Raw genomic sequence first — 24,217 nt, forward strand, 5'->3', positions numbered from 1 at the left:
TAGCACAGGAAAGGAATTCGTGGCGGGCCGCATCAAACCAGTCAGTAGACCCGCCCGTAGGTGGACCATGTAGGGAAGCAGCCTACTCACACCTTACAAAATTCACATCAGTCTTTCCATCGTGTGCCAGCCAGTCCGCTGTAACTAGCTCTGACGTCATAAATGTTGCGCAATACTTTAAAAATCAAATAAATAACATGAAACGTTTGTAGCATGTCAGGAGTAATGCTAAATCAATATGTGTTGAATATCAGTTCAATAACTTTAACCATTTTCGAAATTTGGACGTTTTTCTGTAAAAATCATTGGCGCAACAGAAAAGAGCTAGAAACTTAAAAATTTATATTTAGATTCCTTTTGCATAATAATTTAGTAGTAACAGTATTCTGGATCTCACAAATTAAAATTTTATTTGAAATTAATGATTTTCTGGTTTTTATCTTAAAAATTAAGGAGGCAAGATAGATTAAGTAGGCGAATAAATAAAGCTAGGATGTTTAAATTTAAGTAGAAGGAAGATCCGCTATAATCATAAAGATGTGAGAAGTTTCAACTGAATAACTAAAAAACCATAGCGATAGCGTATCTCCAAAGGGCAAGTTCAGAGCTCGTCTACTGCGTGTAGTATAATTAAATTAATTATTTCGCCCAAAGTATTTGATTTAGCCACGTCAGACTTTTATTATGATTACTTACCTGTGTGCTGATTGCACATTTAAATTGAGAGCTTCATCAGCCATCAGTAAAGGAAGCAATGTTTTATTCTATAACTTAAAGTGGTGCATTACTAGCCCAGCGGCTAGTCGGGAGAGCAGATTTGATCAGGCGTTCCCTTTGCCGTCCGCTCCGCGGCTTTATATGTAAGAAAGCTGCGTGAAAAAGGAAGGCCCCAGTTCTCTCCAGACGCTGATTAGCGCACCACCTGTGCCGGGAGTCGCGTCGCGTCGGTATCGGTATCGTGTTAATTTTGGGATGACGTTAATGATCTATCTTTAGTTTGCGTATGACGTATTTTCACGTGCCGACGCAGGACAGACATTCTACCATTATTAGCGTGGCGTTTGATGAACATTATCATCAAATTATGGGGAGCATTCACTTAAGCATTTAATTTGAACAGTTATAATTGCATCAGGGCATTGGTCTCTGAACTGCTCTGGTAGTTGTATTGTGAGGATTCTTTTTGGTCTGTGATTTTCAGAATATAGTGAACATTTTAGAGAGAATGATTTTTGATTGTGAATCCCAGACAATCTCCTAATTCCCCAGAGCTTTAAGCTGTAGCTATAAATGTATTTCTCAGATGAAGTGGGCACTAGGAATTCTAATTACAGGCTTCACGTTTTGCTAATCACTTTCTGGTTGCCAATATTGTAGTTAGACAGCCAGTGTTGAGAATGGCAAACAACAGCATTAAATAAATAATAGGAACATTAACAATTATTCCACCCACCGCCCCACAACCAGTGCGTTATTGACTTGCTCAATTTGTCACTTTCCTTTCTTTCTTTTTTTTTTAACAGGGTCTAGATAGGTAAACATTAAAATAGGAAACTTCTGCTGAACTTAGACTATTACACATCTTCAAGCTCAGTAGCATAGTTTATAATTAAGTTTCCTTTAATTTATGTCTACGGTCAGAAACTTTTTGTTAACAGTTTACCGGTTTCGGTCTACAATGACCATCATCAGATCTGCAGCACAAAATGGGAAAAGACATAAATACACTCGCAGATTGTCTACCGCTTAAAAACAATAGTTAGACCATAATGAAAAGAACTAGTGTATGCTGACATTAACGACATCTGGTGAACTTACAACACAAACATCTTGTGTCTATTGTACGGCAGCTTGTTTTGAACAGTACTGCTACTGACAACATGACTCGTGAATATGATGTTATTTATATATATTTGACGATGCTGGTACTGATTTTGCATTTAAAATTTGACGATGTCACTGTGGATGCAGTACATTAGGACTTTGTTTCTATAAAATAGGTTTGCATTTTCATACTTAAAGTGCACAAATGCATATGTGTGTCAGTAGTACTTTTCGTTGTGGTCTATTTATTGTTTTTAAGCTGTAGACAATCTGCGAGTGTATTTATGTCTCTTCCCATTTTTTGCTGCATACCTGATGATGGTTATTATAGACCGAGACCGGTAATCGGTTAACAAAACGTTTGTGACAATAGACGTATATTAAAGGAAACTTATTAGATATACGGGTCACTGTTTTATTCACGACAATTTCGCGGCTTGTGAAACTAGTTTATAATAGTGGTACAATTAATGCATCCATTGGTATCAATTAGAAAGCCAAATTCTTAATTTATACCGCTTGCAGATATTTAGAAAGTTAAGTTTAATGTGTTAATTATGCTAAAAGCATCCATTCTTTAAATCATATAGTTTGAAAAACATCCTTCAACTAAGGATGGAATTGTTTAAATAATTTTATAACTTACTGCTTGAGCAACAATAAGAGAGATCTCAAAAATGGTACAGTTTAGGCAGCTCTCCCCTAGTCCAACTATCTTTAGGGTATACGATATTCCATTTTGTCTGTACCTTGTAAAAGTTGGTGCATTGGCTCTTCATAGCGATTCGATGATACGAGCAGACAGAGATCTGCCAAAGTGTTTATCTTTCATAGGGTGAAAGACTCACCAAAGACGTTGAAATTCAAGACGGACGTGGTATTTTGTAGGCGGGAAGCAAGGCAAGAGGAATACAGAAGCACCAGCGTGCTGGCGTTATGGTAATTCCCAATAGTTAAGCGTGAGCTTTGGAAGGGTCTACATTAACATCTCAGAGCATCGGTACAAACAAGCGCTGTGTAAATCCTTTGTTCGGATTTTTCCTGTTCTCGAGGAGGAGCAGACTCTCCCTAATCAAAACCAGAAATTTTGCAGGACATTGACATAGACGACAGGTTGCGCACATGTGCTACCCGTTTAACAAGAAAACCGCACATACTCATCACCTATTTCATCCAAATTTGTGGTATAAGAAACAGACAGAAGTGGGGGCTCTAGGTAGCCACTCGTTTAGAGAAAATATGATTTTTAGGGTAGGGAGTGCGAGGCATGAGTCATTTATGTTACCGCGGTTTTCAGACAGCCGCTGGCGCAGCCGAAAGAATGGCAATCCGACGATCGTTTGTCGAGTCCCTTAGCGTAAATATTTTTTTTATTGTCAATTTTTACGTTACTTTCACTGCCAGTGAATCTAAATGAAGTTCAATATAATGTGTTCATTAATTTTTTCATAAAAGGCGTGGAAAGGAAACGCAGCGTGAAGTATGGGATGGCAAGTAAACTTCAGGGAGGGTGTTTTAAGGCGTACACGAAGATTGTTTACTGTTGTTTTACACGTGAAGGAGTGATATTTATCATAAAAAGAGTTGAAACAGTAATTTTCTCGCCATCTTGCATTCTTAAAATTGCATGGTCCCTTTAAAGTTTCTATAGAAAAAACTTGGTTTGCTCTCATAATAGATTCTCTACCGCAGAGTCTGGCAGCAAACCACTTGTAACGCATCATATCGCCAAATATCGGTGTCAACAGCTGGTGATGTAAAGTGGAATGTACTTTCATGCACTCTTCTCGGCATGTGATTTTTTTTCTGTTAGATAACAGCAATTTTGAAAACTGTTGATCAGATTCTTTACCTGACAATAAAAATACAGTTCGCAGTGATGCACTAACGGAGTGCATTTGGGGGAAATCACATTAATACTGCACGACGACAGTCCTTCCTCATCTTGAAAAATCTCCTCGTATACTTGTGGATTTTATAAACATTTTGCTGTCAAAGCTTTTTTCTTGGTCGCGTTTGGTTCCTAAAAGCAGAGTCACATTTCCTTATTATATATTGCTTCATCCCAGATTTTGCTAAAGTAATGACGACGTTCCTACGCTTTGCCGATTACTCGTCCGCCATTTTTTAAATCCTCGGTCCAAAATGTTTCTTAGTCTTTCCTTGCATGTCTTTTATGAAAATTTTAATAAATGCAGTATATTGAGCATTATACCGTGTATGTGCAATGTGAGTAACGTCCAAACTGAAAAAAGTGTAGTTCCACATAAGACCTGGTGTCCACGAAGTTCGTATTACCGTTCTGCACTCTTTCCATTGCATCAGGCGCGGCTTGTAAACTATGCTAACATAATTAGCATCCCGCGACATGCGCCAGAAATGGTAGTTTTTTTTATATATAAATGCTTTTCTATCTGCAGCTCCCACCTCCGTCACTTTCGTTACCGGTCAATTCCTGCATACACCATAAATTTGGAGGGAATCGCTGATGGCGAGTAAGCGCCGTCCTTTTTTAATTTTATGTAGTCGGCAGGATCGAACTGTTTCCTAGCGTAAGAGACGCACACTAAATTCCACAGCCATGATCAAGCATTGGACGCACAGGACACAAACCCAGCGCGGCCTGCTACCCCTAGGGCAGACTGCCAATGGACTCTTCTCCACACAAGTCATGGATCGATTGCTGAAGCGCATCCAGCTTGTTGGGCCCGAACTGCACCGTTCCAGCATTTGGTTACCGCTGCACGACAGCGCTCGCCATCGTACCGGACTCATTGGCTTCAATTTTTTGGCTACAAAAACAAACTATTATTCTCATTTGACACAGTCACATTTTGTTTTACATTGCCTGAGATTCAAATTTCTATGAATGGAAAGAGAAATCTAAATGTCTTAACATTCAAAATTGCTTGTCGTGAAAGATGAATTAAAGTTTTCGAGACGATTTTTAGTAATATCGTACCAATGGCTACGTGGTGAAACGTGGACTTCATGCTGCAGTTTAATTATTTTGATGAATGACACTTGAGAATGCGCGTCTCGACTATTTTTGAACAAACGCTGTCAAATCGTGGGTGTTTCAAGCTTAAACAGTTACAGAAGCAAGTGACAGAGATATGCGCTGGAGGTTTAAGCGCTGCATTGTGGGAAATAGATGCTCAGCGCTCTCAGAGACAAAGGGAAAAGACTCCCGGCTCTCAGCGTTTGGCCAGATACTCAGATAATTTCGGACGTTCCATTGCACCAAATTTTCGTGGCTGTACTTACATCAATCATCTTACAAACCGCTACATTGTTTTAATCCGCACGGGCAAATAACAACAACAGGAATAAAAAAAGGATTGTCTGGTAGGGTTACCTGGATCCTAACTCACAGCCGTGCACTTCCTTATTATTGTTTGTTGTAACTTCCACGTAGCCTCAACCATAAAAAAGACGTTTGAAATCTTAACGCTAAGGACTATAAGCGGACTAGCGTCAAGCGTAGTCTTACACCTGACATTATTTTAGAAAATTGCAAAATCTCTCGGAATCCACAGCAAGAAAAAAAGAAATTCAGCGTTCCACACAAACATAGTCATGTATATAGACAGTTCTCCCAATCTGCGAATTCAGGATCTCGTGAATCGTTGCGTTGCCAATGTTAAGATATCGGTCTCAGGGATTCCAATACTTTCGAAAATATTTTAATTACCAGTTTCAAATCGAATAGCAAAAGACAAAAGAAATATTTGTTTCGTGCGATATAAATTAACAGTTGTCTTATGTTTCCCTTCACTCGTGCTGTAAAACTGTTCTTCTTGCAAATTTCATGAGTCTACATCAGGAGGGCGTATCCTTTAGCTTTTGATGAGTGAGTTTGCGAGTGACAAACTATTGGACGTAAATAACGGTATCTTTTTATTGCATCGACTTAGAAGTTTAACATTCTTAAACTAGCAATACACGTCAGTATGTTACATGAGCTTCAACTTGATGCATCTACCCGTTCCTTAGAACAATGGTCTTAACAGAGGAACAGACAGATAGACAGTCTCATAACACAAGAAAAAATCTTTTTGGTGTGATATTATTACTAACTAACAAGTTCCGGATTTTTTATGCCTTTCGTTGTAGTGTGAAACCGTGTTTCTTGGCAAATTTGATGATTATAGTTCTTGATGACCGACTTTACAAATATTATGATATGGGACATAAATAGTCGTATCTTTTGATAACACTAACTTAGAAGCTTCACTTCTTCACTCGACAAGGAATCATAGATCTCAGTATGTGACATAACTTTCAACTTCATAAGTTCTCCCGTTCCTCTGAAAGAAGGGTTTTGAGCAGTTAGACAGACAGACATACCATTAAGTAATCCTATTTGGATCTCTGTTTTACCGGTTGCGGTATAGTACCTTAACGGTACACTTTATTTAGTGCCATATTTACAGGGACGAGTTTCAAGTTATTCCTGAAAGCCTTTTACACTCATAAATCAAAATCGTAAAAGAAATTCCGCAGAAATATTTAAGAACAGTCTCGTTCCAAGCAAAATAACTTCATTAAATTCCTGAAAGAACTAATTTTCCTGTGCCATGGTATTTTCTAATAGAAACAAGCGTTTCATTTAATTGATAATCACCTAATTTTATCCCCCTAAGGATGAGAATTGTTAAGAAACTCACAAAAAATACGTTATACGCTTCCATTCGTCAATACAACACATAAACAACTTTTACATCTGTGAATATACGCTCTTACGTTATAGGAATGTAATGTGGGAAGTCGTTACAAGCCGATGCATTCGCACTGGTATTTGGATGATTACATACTGACAATGGAAGCATATAACGTATTTCTTATACGATGCAGTCTGTTGACGCGCGAGGGGGAGAAAGAACAAAAAACGTTCTTTCAAGATATACTTATTTTTAAAAATTTTCTCCGTATATTCTGTATGTCATGAATACGGCACTCCAACTGAATTAAAGGTCTATAGACGAATAACACTACTTTTGAAGATGAGTGCATTAGGTTTGCTAAGGTGGATACTGAGGTAAATAATATTGAGATATAATAAAGTTTTTGGCTGGAAAGTTCGTAAATGTATAAGAAACAAATCTCCGCTTATGTCGTAGTAGAGTATTCTAGTTCGTGCCAAATAATACATGCAGCACAGCTGTACAACATCTACAGACTAGGAAGTCTAAATAGAACATTTAAATGTCCATGCCTAAAATTAAGGGTGTAGACTAAAAGAAGCACAAACAGCGTGGTGCCAAAAACATGATAGGTGTGTATTATCCCAAATACTTGTAAGTTTTATCTCTGATACTCACGGGTTCTACGCACTTCGTCGGTGACGAGGTAGCTAAGAGGGTAATAAGCTCACTTTCGGAATTTTTCCGACGAAGGCAATCAATTCAGCCCAAGAATCAAATCTTTAGTGTAATATACTGATTCGTGCCAACTAAGCGGAAAACAAATTTGCATAATTACATATAGGGAGCCTTAGCAGCTGTACAGCAAAACCGTCATGGTCTCTATCTAGATGTATATTGCTCAAAGACATTCGAGACGACAACAGTAACAAATTTGGGATACTATCTACTGTAGATACTTGACGTGCCGCGGATATAATACTTTACGTAGCACTGACCGCAATGCAACCACTGTGCGACGATTACAGATCGAGAGGTAACGCACTACTATTTCCATCGGTACACTTGGTAAGACGCTACACGGATGCATGACATTCGACGTAGAGGCCTCGGCCTGCTACACTACTAGGGGGACGCTACTAGCGCAGGCGGCAGGAGCTACGGGGCTACACAGAGCACTCAGCGTACGTGTCGTCGGCGTCGCAGCGGTAGAGGCAAAAACGGCAGGCAGCTCGCGACGCTGAGCGGGCGGCCGGCGTCGCGGCGCGCGGGCAACTGGCGGCAGGTGGGGGCGGCGGCCGCGCCGCGACGTGCAAGCGAAGGGGGCGGCGGCGGCGGCGGCGGAGGCGCCTGGAGGTGGGCGTGACCGCCAGCCGCGTAGCTGGCACGCCGCGGCTGCCGAGCGCCCGCGATGTGCCGGCACCCTGGAGGGGCCGCAACCCGCAACACATTGCAGCTCGCACCACCCGGAAACATCCCGGCGACTGCACAAGAGGACAGCGCTACGGAGTTGTTCTTCAGTTCATCCGGATCTTCACAAAACAACTGCTCGAAAATACCATACTTACAGAAAATTGACACGTTATTAGAGAACAGAGCAACTACCCAAGTTTTTCACTCACCTTGCAGGTGAGCAGTAGGAGCACAATTTGCGATGCAGCAAACGTCAATACGTGCGTGCAATTTCTGGGAAGGTGTGACAGTAAGGCGCTGTGAAATCTATCATTTGGGTCACCAATCTTCACAGGCATACTAACAGCAGAACTATTCGGAAATTGAGGAACAAGCAGTCACGAAACAGAAACTACAGCGAAAATCAAAACTGTTCTATTTGCAACATTTAGCTACACCTTCGAGCTATTTCTCCACATAGTCACCGCTGTGACTTAGACATCGGCCGTAGCGTTGCCCAACTTTCCAGCACCCTCACCATACAAGGAAGGCTCCTGTGCAAATGATTTGTCTACATGTTCTGTCACGCCTACTCCATAATGGAACAGCACCACGGCACATATTACGAATAAAAATTTGCAGATTGTGTATACATTGATATACTTCTGTTTTCAGCATTTTTCGTTGTTTTCACACGGATGGCTTCTAAAACCACGGAGGTACATGTGAATCTACACGATTACACTGCAGTTTACACTTAACTGCTTACCAGAAGGTTCATAGAACTACTTTGAGACTATTATCCAACAGTTCCACTCTTGAACAGCTCACGGAAAAAATGAACATCGAAAGCTTACTGTGGTAGTTCTGATTTCTCTTACTTTGTTATTATGGCCGTTGCTACTTTTTCAGATGGGAGTCAACATTAGATTTTGGCATTCTGAGGAGAAAGTTGCTGACTGAAATTTGATGGGAAAACCCTGTCGCAACGAAAAACGCCTTTATTTTCATGATTGCCGCCCCAAGTCGCGCCACATACCCGTAACACTCTCTCTCCTGTTTCGCGATGCTACAGAAGGAGCTGCACTTCCCCGTAACTTTTCGATGTCTTCCGTCATTCCTATCTGTAAAGGATCCTATATTGCGAAGTAATGCTCCAGAAGATGACAACCAACCTTAGTGCACGCAGTCTGTTTGTATGTTACATCTTTCTGCGAATACATTGCAGTCTTTGGTTCACCTTCTCCAAAACCTTTTCAGTGAGTTGACTCCAACGAAAGTTCTACGTAATTTTAATATCTGTGTGCTTGGCTGAATTGACAACCTGTAAATTTCTACGATTTATCGCGCAACAACAATCTGACAGACTTCTTAGTACGGTACTCATGTGAAGCATGTCACCCATCTTACTGTTTAGGATTAATTGTTATTTTCTTCACTATACTGATATCTTTCCTAAGTGATGTGGTATTTCGTTCTGATCTTTGAATGTCTTTATACGACGGTGAACGACAGCATCATTAAACAATCTAAGAAGGTGACTGAGATTGTCTCCTAAATCTTTTACACATATTGGAAGTAGCGGAGGGTCTATAACACAATGTACTTCTGAATAATCCTGTCGTTTGCAGACTGGTGTAAATATAACATTCACAGATATCGTTTCCATGCTGTCTCCGTGGCGTACTGACGTGATTCTTACCGAATAATAGGGCAAAAGATGCACATTGAATAGTTTTTTTTTCAGCAGCATTTGTCGGCCTCACTCCGGGGATTTACTGGATCAACTGTTGTCCCACCTTTTGGGTTTTCGTCCGGGCAGTCGTTTCACTTTGCGGCTGTCCTTGTTTATAAATTTTAACTACTCTGGCGGTGGCCATCCTTTCTCATTTTATTTTTATTGCCTTCATCCAGTTACTTATACCTTTTATAATTCATACTGATTCCTTGTTCTCTTTTCCCACATGGTCACTGCTTGGATCCGCCTTAGTTCTCTCTTTCCCGTTGCCGTTAACTTTTATTTTAGTTTCCGTCCTAGTTTCTGCTGCGTATCTCATAAACGGACGCACTATTGTATTATATATTAATATGTTTCCCTCGTCTGTCATAAATTTGTTTCTCCGTACAGTATTTTGCTGGAATCTGGCTACCCTTACTGCCTTTGTAACTGGGTTTCCCCTTCTATGGTTAAGTTATTACAGCTAGTGATTACGGTCCCCAGATAAGTAAAGATCACCGCTTCTTCAAATGGCACACCAATGACTTGTAATTAATATTATATAGTTGTTTTTGATATTAGCATATTCTTTTATTATTTCAGATGGTACTTCGAGGATATATTGCTTTGTTGTTTTCCTGAAATGGTGAAGTAACTTTTGTAAATTAGCCTCATTATGCGCTATCATTACAGTGTCATCAGTATAACATGTAACTGGAAGGAGAGCCCGTCAACAATACTCGGTTCGAAGTTCTTGGCTGACGTTACCATCCTGTCTGCAAGGAGTTCAAGGAGTTGAGGGGGGTAGGGGGGGGGGGAGGGGAGAGTGAAAGTCTACGGCTCCTCAAAGGAATACTGGTAGGAATAAAATATGTCAGATCTAATCTTTGAAAAGATTAGATTGCATTATATGTACTTTTTGTTGGTATCGAACTGTAGTAAAGAGATCCTCAAGGATGCAAAATACGTCATAAACGAGGAGACATAAAACATATATACGACAAAAAGGAGATACACTACAGTTTCTACCACATATCCTAAATGTAATGGTCGTAATGGATGCTGGAGAAATTAAGGAAATTATAAACATAGTTCCACTTAAGAGGTAGCAATCGCTCAAAATAACGTGGCAGAAAGGTGTCTCGTTGAGAGTGCTGGGCGAGTCCATCCCGTTGTTCGGAAGTGCGGGTGTTTCAATTGACTGTCGTTTGCCGACCGACGCAATTTCAGAGTTCTTATTGCTGTATCTTTAGTACATAAACCGGCACCGTAGTTTAGCAGGTGAAGGGAATGTTCCTCATAATTAGGCGTATGTTATTATGTGCTATGGCATTATATTTTTTTGTAGATTTTTTTTGTAGATTAAAACTGAAGAAACTGCAAAAAGGTGGGAATTTAAGGAGATGGGACCTGGATAAACTAAAAGAACCAGAGGTTGTACAGAGATTCAGGGAGAGCATAAGGGAGCAATTGACAGGAATGGGGGAAATAAATACAGTAGAAGAAGAATGGGTAGCTTTGAGGGACGAAGTAGTGAAGGCAGCAGAGGATCAAGTAGGTAAAAAGACGAGGGCTAGTAGAAATCCTTGGGTAACAGAAGAAATATTGCATTTAATTGATGAAAGGAGAAAATATAAAAATGCAGTAAGTGAAACAGGCAAAAAGGAATACAAACGTCTCAAAAAGGAGATCGACAGGAAGTGCAAAATGGCTAAGCAGGGATGGCTAGAGGACAAATGTAAGGATGTAGAGGCCTATCTCACTAGGGGTAAGATAGATACCGCCTACAGGAAAATTAAAGAGACCTTTGGAGATAAGAGAACGACTTGTATGAATATCAAGAGCTCAGATGGAAACCCAGTTCTAAGCAAAGAAGGGAAAGCAGAAAGGTGGAAGGAGTATATAGAGGGTCTATACAAGGGCGATGTACTTGAGGACAATATTATGGAAATGGAAGAGGATGTAGATGAAGATGAAATGGGAGATATGATACTGCGTGAAGAGTTTGACAGAGCACTGAAAGACCTGAGTCGAAACAAGGCCCCCGGAGTAGACAATATTCCATTGGAACTACTGATGGCCGTGGGAGAGCCAGTCCTGACAAAACTCTACCATCTGGTGAGCAAGATGTATGAGACAGGCGAAATACCCTCTGACTTCAAGAAGAATATAATAATTCCAATCCCAAAGAAACCAGGTGTTGACAGATGTGAAAATTACCGAACTATCAGCTTAATAAGTCACAGCTGCAAAACACTAACACGAATTCTTTACAGACGAATGGAAAAACTAGTAGAAGCCAACCTCGGGGAAGATCAGTTTGGATTCCGTAGAAACACTGGAACACGTGAGGCAATACTGACCTTACGACTTATCTTAGAAGAAAGATTAAGGAAAGGCAAACCTACGTTTCTAGCATTTGTAGACTTAGAGAAAGCTTTTGACAATGTTGACTGGAATGCTCTCTTTCAAATTCTGAAGGTGGCAGGGGTAAAATACAGGGAGCGAAAGGCTATTTACAACTTGTACAGAAACCAGATGGCAGTTGTAAGAGTCGAGGGGCATGAAAGGGAAGCAGTGGTTGGGAAGGGAGTAAGACAGGGTTGTAGCCTCTCCCCGATGTTGTTCAATCCGTATATTGAGCAAGCAGTAAAGGAAACAAAAGAAAAATTCGGAGTAGGTATTAAAATTCATGGAGAAGAAATAAAAACTTTGAGGTTCGCTGATGACATTGTAATTCTGTCAGAGACAGCAAAGGACTTGGAAGAGCAGTTGAATGGAATGGACAGTGTCTTGAAAGGAGGATATAAGATGAACATCAACAAAAGCAAAACAAGGATAATGGAATGTAGTCTAATTAAGTCGGGTGATGCTGAGGGAATTAGATTAGGAAATGAGGCACTTAAAGTAGTAAAGGAGTTTTGCTATTTGGGGAGCAAAATAACTGATGATGGTCTAAGTAGAGAGGATATAAAATGTAGGCTGGCAATGGCAAGGAAAGCGTTTCTGAAGAAGAGAAATTTGTTAACATCGAGTATTGATTTAAGTGTCAGGAAGTCATTTCTGAAAGTATTCGTATGGAGTGTAGCCATGTATGGAAGTGAAACATGGACGATAAATAGTTTGGACAAGAAGAGAATAGAAGCTTTCGAAATGTGGTGCTACAGAAGAATGCTGAAGATTAGATGGGTAGATCACATAACTAATGAGGAAGTATTGAATAGGATTGGGGAGAAGAGAAGTTTGTGGCACAACTTGACCAGAAGAAGGGATCGGTTGGTAGGACATGTTCTGAGGCATCAAGGGATCACCAATTTAGTATTGGAGGGCATCGTGGAGGGTAAAAATCGTAGAGGGAGACCAAGAGATGAATACACTAAGCAGATTCAGAAGGATGTAGGTTGCAGTAGGTACGGGGAGATGAAAAAGCTTGCACAGGATAGAGTAGCATGGAGAGCTGCATCAAACCAGTCTCAGGACTGAAGACCACAACAACAACAACATCATATTTTTGTCAGGAGAGGTAAATGAAGAAGCAAAAGTTGCAATGAACAGTGTATTTGACAGAGTTGCAGGAGATGCTAGCTATTCCAGACAATCAATAAAGAGAAATAGGACGGAGTTGGAAAAATAGTGACCAGGGCTTTCCAGGGCTTCACTATTTCGGAAAGATGTGGGAGAAGGTACCGAAAATTTTATTTTTAGGCACCGTTGTGGAACAAATTGTCAGGGGACTGATACGCAATTTCCACGTGACACAGGAACATTATTTTCAGTACCGTAGTTAAATACATTGTCCGCTACATCACATCTCTTTCTTCTTTCTTTGTTTTGTCATATTTCTTTTTGCAGTGTGAAATCACACAAGTTTTTCTGAGGCTGAGCCTTTAATTATGCGACTAAGTCTTTTCCGGTATTCCAGTGAGAAATTAGTGACTCTGAAAGTCTACGAGGGTGTGACGAAAAGAATTCTTCTGAATTTTTTTTTCTGTTCGCTATATCAGTTGATATGTCATGCGTATTACTCGGTCGACTTTTCCGCAGAATAGAGCTGTAGCCGCATCGGGCTGTAAGTTCGCTGCGACTACAATGGAACACTGCAGTGGAGATGTTAATTTAGTGTCTCTTGTAGACGTCGCAATAGTAGTAAGCCTTTTTTTTTGTCATCAGTCTACTGACTGATTTGATGCGGTCCGCCACGAATTCCTTTCCTGTGCTAACCTCTTCATCTCAGAGTAGCACTTGCAACCTACGTCCTCAATTATTTGCTTGACGTATTCCAATCTCTGTCTTCCTCCACAGTTTTTGCCCTCTGCAGCTCCCTCTAGTACCATGGAAGTCATTCCCTCATGTCTTAGCAGATGTCCTATCATTCTGTCCCTTCTCCTTATCAGTGTTTTCCACATATTCCTTTCCTCTCCGATTCTGCGTAGAACCTCCTCATTCCTTACCTTATCAGTCCACCTATTGAACGCTACTAGATTGTTTCAAACCGATCTGAAGTTTTTTCCAGTATCGACTTGGTGTACTAGTCAGAATTTCGAACCGAAGTAAAATAACACTTACGGTGTAGCCAGACAACGGAGCAGTTAGTATATGCGAAAGAAAAGTAAATCGTGTGATACCTGATTAACGCTGGGACTTACCTTCGAGAACTGTGACTGTCACGAACATCAAAGGACGCAGCAATATACCAACCGCCAACATATACTGTATTATTAGGCTTAAGTAGGAAACAGCTACACGCGATCACGAAGAAGTTACAGTTACGCCGTGTTGTCGGAAGCTGTAGTCAATATCAAAATCGCTGACGCATTTAAATAATTACAAAGTTCAATAAACTCCAATATAACCTTAATGCTTCATGTCGGCTACGTTATTTAATGGAAATTTACTGTGTAATTGTGAAATTACCTATTTCTTGAGAGAACGCACGAGTTAAAGGTGATTTAGTGATTTTATCGACAGTGAACAGCAAGTTTACACCGAAATACGACGCCTTATGTACGTTTCCAGAAGAGTATTTTATCCCTGTAATTACGTTGTATTAGTTGTTGAATTAACACCGTAGCGACGCCTTGACGGCGCTATATTAATTAATGAACCAGCTTGAGTGATGAACTTCATAATTCAAGGTATCCTATTATCTGCGTTTGAACACTCATTCGAAAACCGGGCGTAAGAACTACAGACATCAAGTTCGTGTACGCTTATCAGCCTGTCGCGGACACGCGAAGCATATTTGGTTAATTGTTTCAGATCAAGAGTGTTGTTGCGGTACCGAGTCGTGCAGTCGCTGTGGGTTCGAAGTGAAGAAGACCGAACGACTTCGAACGCCAGTGCTTCAATTTTAAACAAGGGCTGCTTACACATTCCGGCGTGCTGCTCCATCGATACGCTGATATCAGTCTAAATGAGGTAGTGTCTGAAACAAATCAACCAAACGAGGAGTTTGTTTTCAAAAGTTACAGATCGGAGTCGTCGCGATCGACGGACGGTGTTCCATGTCAACCAGACTGTGACAACCATCACCATCGAATCGACACAAACAAAAACGCCACAGTAGACACATGGACACGTGCCCCCTGCACCCTTTCTTTTATGCACTATATCACGCTGGTCATTCCCCCAACTCTACTCTCCCTTCCTCCTTGGCTTTTGCCCTCGTTTCGGGCGCTTCTTCCCGCTAGCGTTGCCGGGGACACCGTTGACTGGCCTCGAATGTTGGCACCTGCCCGCTCTGCTTCCACGTTCCATCTGTCGAGCAGATGCCGGCAGTCTTACCAACCCCCGCACCTTCATCCCTCTTTGTCTATAGCGTCATACCTCTTAGCTTACTTCAGTATTATTGTTATTATTTTTTCCCACACCTTGTTAATAATAACTTTTACTCACGTTGTTCGAATGTAGCGTCTCGTGTTGATTCCGTCGGAAGGATGGCCTTTCTGTTGTATTTATGCTTGTGCAAATAAAGATATTTTGTTTACTTACCGTTTCCGATAAAAAAAATACAGGGAGAAACCACGCAAGGGGCCCGGGTTAGATTCACAGAAGGGTCGGAGATTTTCTTCGCTCGGTGACTGGCTGTTGTTGCCTTCATATTATCCTGACGTGGCATCAGGCTACAGGACTACTCGGTGAAAGGACCTAACCACACAACATTTCATTTATCTTGTAGAAAGCCCAGTGGCAGTTCTTAGTGACGAATATAGGCACGGTCCCGCTTCTGTGCTCAAGTACTGATCCTGCAGGACCCTGTGTTTACACTTCACGCTTTGAGAAGATGCGTGTGGCCGCTTACAACCGCGTTTATCCGGTAGAAATCCACATTGGGACTATTTGAGTGATATAGATGGAAGCATAAAATAACATTTCCCTTGTGCGCCTTCGTTTGTAGGCTAGCTTTAACTCAGTTACACCTGATTACTAAACAGCTCACCGCTCTTCTACAGGAGTTTTGATACAAAATGGAAACATCAGAAACACAACACATTACCATGCCTAATAGGGCGTAAACAAACCTTTGGCACTCAAAACAGCTTCCAGTCGTCTCGGAATGGATAAATACAGGTCCTGTATGATTTTTAAGGGAAAAGTGAACCGTTCTTCCTACAAAATTGTGGCACGTTGAGGTAATGATGACAGAGGTGTATAGCGATTATTCCATGTTCCCTCCAAAGTAGACTACATCTGAGATCTGATAACAGTGGTGACCGGCAGAGGTGGTACAGTTCACCTCTGTGTTCACAAAACCAGCCCTGGACGATGTGAAGAGTGTGAACAGGGGCCCAGTCGTCTTGTAATCAGTATCGCCGTTGGGGAACAAACATTGCGCTAGGGAAGTAATCGGTCAAAATATAGTCAGTGGCAGTAATGCGATCTTGCAGTGTACCCGTGGGGCACATTGAATACTACGGTATGGCTGCCTAAACAATCACCGAATGCACGTCTTTTTCCACTCTTGGGTCGTAAACTCGGTTAGAAATTGTAAAAAGTGTACAACTCTCAATCGACGACTTTCTTCCATATAGACCAGGCTATGTGGCTTCAGCCCCACGTTTTCCTGCTACCGGCATCTGCATCACCGCTGCGTAGCTTTGAAATTCGATCTCGCCCCACAAATACCTGTTTCTGGAGCACCCTTCGTGTTTTTTTGGGAGCGACAGGGTTCGTGTGGGTGACATTCAGTTTAGGAGCTACTTTAGCTGCTGTCGTCCTCTTCTACGTCGTCACAATCCTCTTCAATTACCATCTGTCACAATCAGTCAACACGCACTTATCCGCGCTGTGGCTTAGCGGAGGTGTTTTCCTAGTTCCCCTGTATTCGGTGTAAATCTTCGAGACGCTACTTCCCGAAACGTCCAACATTTCGGCAACCTTGGTTGCGGAAGAACATATAATTCGAGCATTAAGAATTTGCCCACGCTCGAATTCATTCTGGCCACGACTGACGCTTGTAGCGTATTGAGGACATTGCACAGGTATCGTTCGTCGTCAGATACAACAGTGCTACTTGCAAGCTTGACTAGCATCTGCATTTATGTTCAATCATGCATTTCTCGTCGCTTTCCTGCATTTCTCTCTATCCTCTGTATGTATGCCTGTGTTAGGTATTTCCTGGAGCACACCGTAAAAATCTTAATTTCAAATTAAGTCAGGGTAATTTATTTTATAAAATGCATTTTAACCATCAGCTGTTTATTTGTCCCTCTAGTCATCCACCGGTTTCAGTTATTAACAGTCATCCAGGATGCAGGGTGCAACAGATTAGTTAAAAGCATCTCATATTCTTTTGAAGCTGAACAATATTGAAACTATCCACTGAAACTGCACAAACGCCTGACACAATTTGTCTCAGAATACTGACAGTCATACCCCGTCTCAAATACACAGACATAAGAGGAAAAACTAAAAGGACAAGGTCTTGTTTTTCCTGTGATGTCTGTTTGACATGAGGCATGACTGTCAATATTTTAAGACACTCTACGTTAGGTGTTTGTAGAATTTCAGTGGATAATTTCGATTTTTTCAGCTTCAGAGGAATATGGGATGCTTTTAACTAATCTGTTGAACCCTGCATCCTCAATTATAGTTAATAAAGGAAACCTGTAAAATACTAATGGGACAAATAAACAGCTGATGGTTACTACTGTTGAACCTCACTTTATGGAAACATTACAGGAAAAAGTAAGTTAAAATTGTTGCTGAGTGATGTGAGAAACTCCACATGTGGAGAAAAATTCTTTTGATTAATGATTGGTGGGAAAGCTTGTTACCAATCGGGTGTTAAAGAGATTCCAACTCGCCATGCAGCTTTGAGTTCCAGAGAAATGCAGTTCCCTGATGGCGGGTGAGAAAGCAGTGAAGGTATGGAACAATCACAAAACAGCACGGAGTTCACAATTCACTGTTGCCGTGCCGAAACAAGAATAGTAATACTAAAGCATGTACTCGTCATTCATAGTATTGTATCGGACTGGCTTGATTTTGTTCGCACTAGGCTAGAGCAACCACGATTATTATTAACATTGAATACTGTTATAAGGCTCTTACGATGAGTCGCAAGACCTGTATTTTTTCTTGAAACAATGTATCTGTTGTTGTTAATGCGGTATCCAGATGCTTCCTTTACAATGCTAACTGAATTTGAAATATTCTAACTTTTTTCTAGTGTCTGAGTGCAGTTTTTTTACTATTAATTCTTTCCTGACCTTTTTTCATTTAGTGTCCTTTGAAGCTTAGTGGCTTCCGTGAGGATTCATGTGCGTATTGCAAGGAACTTTTCATGACTTTATGCTGTTAAATTAATGTTTTCAACGGATTTGTAATTAGGTCCCCAATAGCGGAGGCCCAGTTGACTATCTTTATAAAAAGCGTAACTTATAACTGGGCTTACAACCCTTATTCAGTTTCAAATATTTCACAGAAAGAAATCGTAAGAAGCTACAAACATATTTTCGTGTGTGCGTTTACTTGCTTTGAAGTAAACATTGTATAGATTTCAACTGCACATATGCTCCTCCTTAGCTACTTGCTAAGATAAAGTGGGACTATTGAAACTTCTAGCACTGGTAATGAGAACACGAAATTCGCGTACCCTGAGAAACCCGAGCAGAAAGAAGGACTGTCGCCAAGGCATGGCCGTTGATTGCCTACAAATTGTCGTAGATGAAAGGTGGCATTCTTTGGCTACAAGGGACACAGAGTCCTATGAAACGCTTTCGTAGCTTTGTGTGAGAACAGCAGTGTTGCACGTGGCATGAAACTATTGGAGTTAGTATGCATTTGCCTTACTCCCAGTTTTGAACTGGTTATTTTGCACGGTTAATTGCGACCTACAAATTTAACGTGGACTCCGAACCACGTTGCCACACGATTTTCTTCAAATGTACTCCCAACAGGAACGGTACCCAGCAGAAGAAGAGTGCAGAGATGCCTACTTCTCAGGGGCAACTAAGTCCAGCACCCTCAAATGGCGTCACACGGCAAGGACTATTTTATGCCGCCACGTGACGTCACGCGAATAGTTCCCAATTGGACCCCATCCATGATACACAAATATATACCAATTCACGGCTGCTCTCAAACAGTATCAACGTAGTATCACGTAAGTATCGCACAGTATCCACACAATAGTACCTCAAGACATCATCAGGATCGTGTGCGCCGGCCGGAGTGGCCGAGCGGTTAAAAGGCGCTACAGTCTGGAACCGCACGACCGCTACGGTCGCAGGTTAGAATCCTGCCTCGGGCATGGATGTGTGCGATGTCCTTAGGTTAGTTAGATTTAAGTAGTTCTAAGTTCTAGGGGACTTACGACCACAGCAGTTGAGTCCCATAGTGCTCAGAGCCATTTGAACCATTTAGGATCGTGTGCCCAGTGGAATCCAAGAAAGACCAATTGGACATTCTACAGCTAACTCTGGATATGTTCATTGTTTTCAGGTCTCGTCCAGAGTTAACACGTTAATTGCGGCTTCACTTCCGTTGGACTGACAGCGAACTTTTCGCTTGGGTAGCGTAAGTCACCTGAGCCTTGCAGGGCACTTCTCTTTTGTGCGATACGGGAACGATTGATTCACGGTTAAAAACAAATTATGTAATTTTAATGAAGTTTATTAAAGCACTCAGTACACAAATACCGTTTATATTTGCGCATATTACAAAACATAACCAACTGTTTATTTATTCTTATAGCTGCAATGCTCCCGAATGTTCTTGTGTTTGCCTTATAAAGTTACGAACAATATCTATGCACTTTATGAGCCTTTCCTTTCTTTGTTTCCCACCCGCGTTTGATTCTTCTTACATCGCCACTGGCTGGAGTTCTCTCATGTAAGTGCTGTGTAAGTATCTGCTGATTGCTTCCGTTGTGTTCTGTTTGACATTTTTCATACCATCACAACTTGGAAAACTTATAACGCGTTAATAACAGTGGTGTTCAAAACAGGATCAAATGCTAACTTTTGTCACTATTTTACTCTCTTTCTCAGTGGGCTGTCCATCTACATCTACATCTACATTTATACTCCGCAAGCCACCCAACGGTGTGTGGCGGAGGGCACTTTACGTACCACTGTCATTACCTCCCTTTCCTGTTCCAGTCGCGTATGGTTCGCGGAAAGAACGACTGTCTGAAAGCCTCCGTGCGAGCTCGAATCTCTCTAATTTTACATTCGTGATCTCCTCGGGAGGTATAAGTAGGGGGAAGCAATATAGTCGATACCTCATCCAGAAACGCACCCTCTCGAAACCTGGCGACCAAGCTACACCGCGATGCAGAGCGCCTCTCTTGCAGAGTCTGCCACTTGAGCTAAACACCACGCTTACCAGATAACCCTGTGACGAAACGCGCCGCTCTTCTTTGGATCTTCTCTATCTCTCCGACAACCCGACCTGATACGGATCCCACACTGCTGAGCAATACTCAAGTATAGGTCGAACGAGTGTTTTGTAAGCCACCTCCTTTGTTGATGGAGTACATTTTCTAAGAACTCTCCCAATGAATCTCAACCTGGCACCCGCCTTACCAACAATTAATTTTATATGATCATTCCACTTCAAATCGTTCCGTACGCATACTCCCAGATATTTTACAGAAGCAACTGCTACCAGTGTTTGTTCCGCTATCATATAATCATACAATAAAGGATCATTCCTTCTATGTATTCGCAATACATTACATTTTTCTATGTTAAGGGTCAGTTGCCACTCCCTGCGCCAAGTGCCTATCCGCTGCAGATCTGTGCCTGATCAGAAACGTCAATACCAGTTTTTCCTTATTAAACTGCGTAACAGTTTTCCGTTTTCAACAAATCTCTCTTCTCGTTATCACCTTTTCCATTTCACTCGAATGTGCGGTGGAAAGAAGCAAAACATTTTTGTTGTCTTTTAATTTCAGGACCATAACTCCTTAACAGCCCTCTTTTACAATCACTTCCCCGCTTTTCAATTTGTTCGTAATAATTTATATCGGAATTCCTTTGCGTTTTAGCCGAAGCGTACCAACCAAATGCGTATTCTTAGTGATCTGTCAGCTTTTCAAATGTACACAATTATACCAGTTATCGGTAAGTAATGCATGGCCTTTATTGAATACATCTTGACAAAAATCCAAAAAAAACATTTGTTGTTATCGTAATGTCCTTATCAGATATTTTGCTAGTGTAAATTCTAAAACTGTAGCAGTACCATCAACGCAGCGTAATTTAAACATTTTCATTCTGTACTTGTGTTTGTTGTGTTTCAAACATTGCCCAAATATAACTCGTTGTTGGAGTCATATGAGAGCAGTGCTCGTCAAACATCTCCTCCCTAGCGCCATTACTGGCATTGTGGGGAGGCACCTCGAACCGCATATGTACCGATCTTGTTGCTAATAATTGATAACTTGCATAAACTAGAGTCTTACGAGCCCCCAGTAGACTAGCTACATTAAGACTGCAATATATCTGCCCCCCGTACTGGCCCCTAAAAGTCGGTATCACTCAAAACAGTCAGTGTTGACTGTTCTCTGTTTCAGATTGCTGCCACACTCAGCGACTTAATGTTGTGACACTGTAACTGCCTGACGAAGTGTTGTTGTGTTGCCTGTGTCAGCAGATGATTAATTGATTAATAACAGTAATTGTACTTACATTTAACACTTTCACTCCGGAGCTGAAAAAATTTATCTCGCCGTCGGGCGGCAGCATTTCCGTACTTAATTTCATCTGGCGGCGCTGGCTGCGTTTCGTGTTTCTCGTCGAGGGGTGGCGCGGCTTTCGTTCAAATGGCTCAAATGGCTCTGAGCACTATGGGACTTAGCATCTTAGGTCATCAGTCCTCTAGAATTTAGAACTACTTAAACCTAACTAACCTAAGGACATCACACACATCCATGCCCGAGGCAGGATTCGAACCTGCGACCGTAGCGGCCGCGCGGGTTCAGACTGTAGCGCCTTTAACCGCTTGGCCACCACGGCCGGCGCGGCTTTCGTATTCGAACGCCCGGCTGCTATTTTAATACATTGATCTTTACTAAAATAGCCACAAATTATGTGTCATCTCATTAGTACAGAAGGCTCTCTCGTTTAATAGCCACATAAAATAATTGTATCCACAGCTGTTCGTTGCGCCTGGCTGATAAGTAAATACATTAAACATTATTGTTTTGTTGGTAGCATTAGTGGGAGGTAATTTAAGGCTGAGCGAACTGCCACTCAGTCTCATTTGTCGTTCGCGGAGAATCAGCGGCGGTACGACTAGATACTTACGTTAGACTTAGCTACCTTCAAAGTTAAGGGACCCTAAATTACGAAAAGTGTGAGGTCATCCACATGAGTGCCAAAAGGAACTCGTTAAACTTCGGTTACACGATAAATCAGTCTAATCTAAACGTCGTAAATTCAATTAAATACCTAGGAATTACAATTACGAACAACTTCAATTGGGAGGAAGACATAGAAAATGTTGTGGGGAAGGCTAACCAAAGACTGCGTCTTATTGGCAGGATACCTAGAAAATGTAATAGACCTACTGCCTACACTACTCTTGTCCGTCCTCTTTTAGAATACTACTGCGCAGTGTAGGATAATTACCAGATAGGACTGGCGGAGTACATCGAAAAAGTTCAGTACATCGAAAAAGTTGAAAGAAAGGCAGCACGTTTTATATTATCGCGAAATATTGGAGAGAGTGTCACAGAAATGATACAGGATTAGGGCTGGACATCATTCAAAGAAAGGCGTTTTTCGTTGCGACGGAATCTTCTCACGAAAATACTATCACCAACTTTCTCCTCCGAATGCGAAAATATTTTGTTGACACCGACCTACATAGGGAGGAACGATCACCAAGATAAAATAAGGGAAATTAGATCTCGTACAGAAAGATATAGGTGTTCATTCTTTACGCTTGCTATACGAGATTGGAATAATGGAGAATTGTGAAAGTGGTTCGATGAACCCTCTGCCGGGCACTTAAATATGATTTGCAGAGTATCCACGTAGATTTAGATGTAGAATATGTATATGTGCTTCATTGCGTAAGTGTATTGGTGTTCAGAACCATTAGTGCACCGAGTTGCCAGAGATAACGAACGGATACATACAATATTGCAGTTTTAGCGCTGTTACGAAGAACGACACTATATTCTTTTGGACACGCATGTACGCATGCATGCGTGTCCGAAGAAGCATTGCATCGTTGTTCTTAACAAAACAGGCAGTGCAATATTGCTTTTGTCCGCTGATACCTGGTGGCGATATAGAATTTAAATATCCTGCCCTGGACGGGAATTACAGAATTAGTTTACAAGTACAGGTTGTGATGCAAGAACGACAACGTACGGAAGTTTAGGTCTGGTCGTGAGTCGTGTACAGATAGTTAAAGAAAAATCCGTGTTCAAGCCCCGGTCAGGCACAAATTTTTCTTGTCGTCATTCCCTTGTACAGCTGGTGGTTGTTTGTATTCGCCACTGCGAATACTTTTCACGTATAATGAACCATCAATTTGATGCAAAGTCAAAATGAAGTGTATCGCAGTTACTTGTTAAATTGTATTCATACAGGTTCATACTGAACCACCAAGTTACTTTCTTTTACCTCCAGCAGACTCCTCCTCGGCCAACAGCCTTGCCGCAGTGGTAACACCGATTCACGTCAGATCACCGAAGTTAAGCGCTGTAGGGCTAGGCTAGCACTTGGATGGGTGACCATCCGGTCTGCCGAGCGCTGTTGGCAAGCGGGGTGCACTCAGCCCTTGTGAGGCAAAATAAGGAGCTACTTGATTGAGAAGTAGCAGCTCCGGTCTCGGAAACTGACATACGGCCGAGAGAGGGGTGTGCTGAACATATGCCATATCCGCATACAGTAACGCCTATGGTCTGAGGATGACACGGTGGCCGGTCGGTACGGTTGGGCCTTTACGGCCTGTTCGGGAGGAGTTTAGTTTTAGGCTCCTCTTAAATAATCTATACGGTATCACAACATCGTGTTGGAAGCCACTCAAAACTTGTGATGTTCGTTCATCCTGACGGTCAGTAGCGTCAAATAATAAAATCCATGAATTCGTCAATATTGCAATACGTAGAAAGCCTCCAAAACGTTAATCCTGACTGTTTTTATAATATGAATCAGTACACTGTTTGGCACATTTT

General features: G+C 41.5%; 1 long non-coding RNA gene and 1 pseudogene across 1 annotated transcript in view; one reads left to right on the plus strand and one right to left on the minus strand.

The window, feature by feature from the left end:
* LOC126419807 (uncharacterized) overlaps positions 1 to 7,711 on the minus strand; it is a 572,400-nt gene extending 564,689 nt beyond the window's left edge. The window contains exon 1 of the long non-coding RNA XR_007576004.1: positions 7,149 to 7,711. This is a non-coding gene — a long non-coding RNA (uncharacterized LOC126419807). The remainder of the gene's footprint in view (positions 1 to 7,148) is intronic.
* A 15,972-nt stretch (positions 7,712 to 23,683) lies between these two features.
* On the plus strand, positions 23,684 to 23,801 carry LOC126420012 (5S ribosomal RNA; annotated as a pseudogene).
* Positions 23,802 to 24,217: the final 416 nt, after the last annotated feature.

This window comes from Schistocerca serialis, chromosome 9, assembly GCF_023864345.2.
Source record: "Schistocerca serialis cubense isolate TAMUIC-IGC-003099 chromosome 9, iqSchSeri2.2, whole genome shotgun sequence".
NCBI lineage: Eukaryota > Metazoa > Arthropoda > Insecta > Orthoptera > Acrididae > Schistocerca > Schistocerca serialis.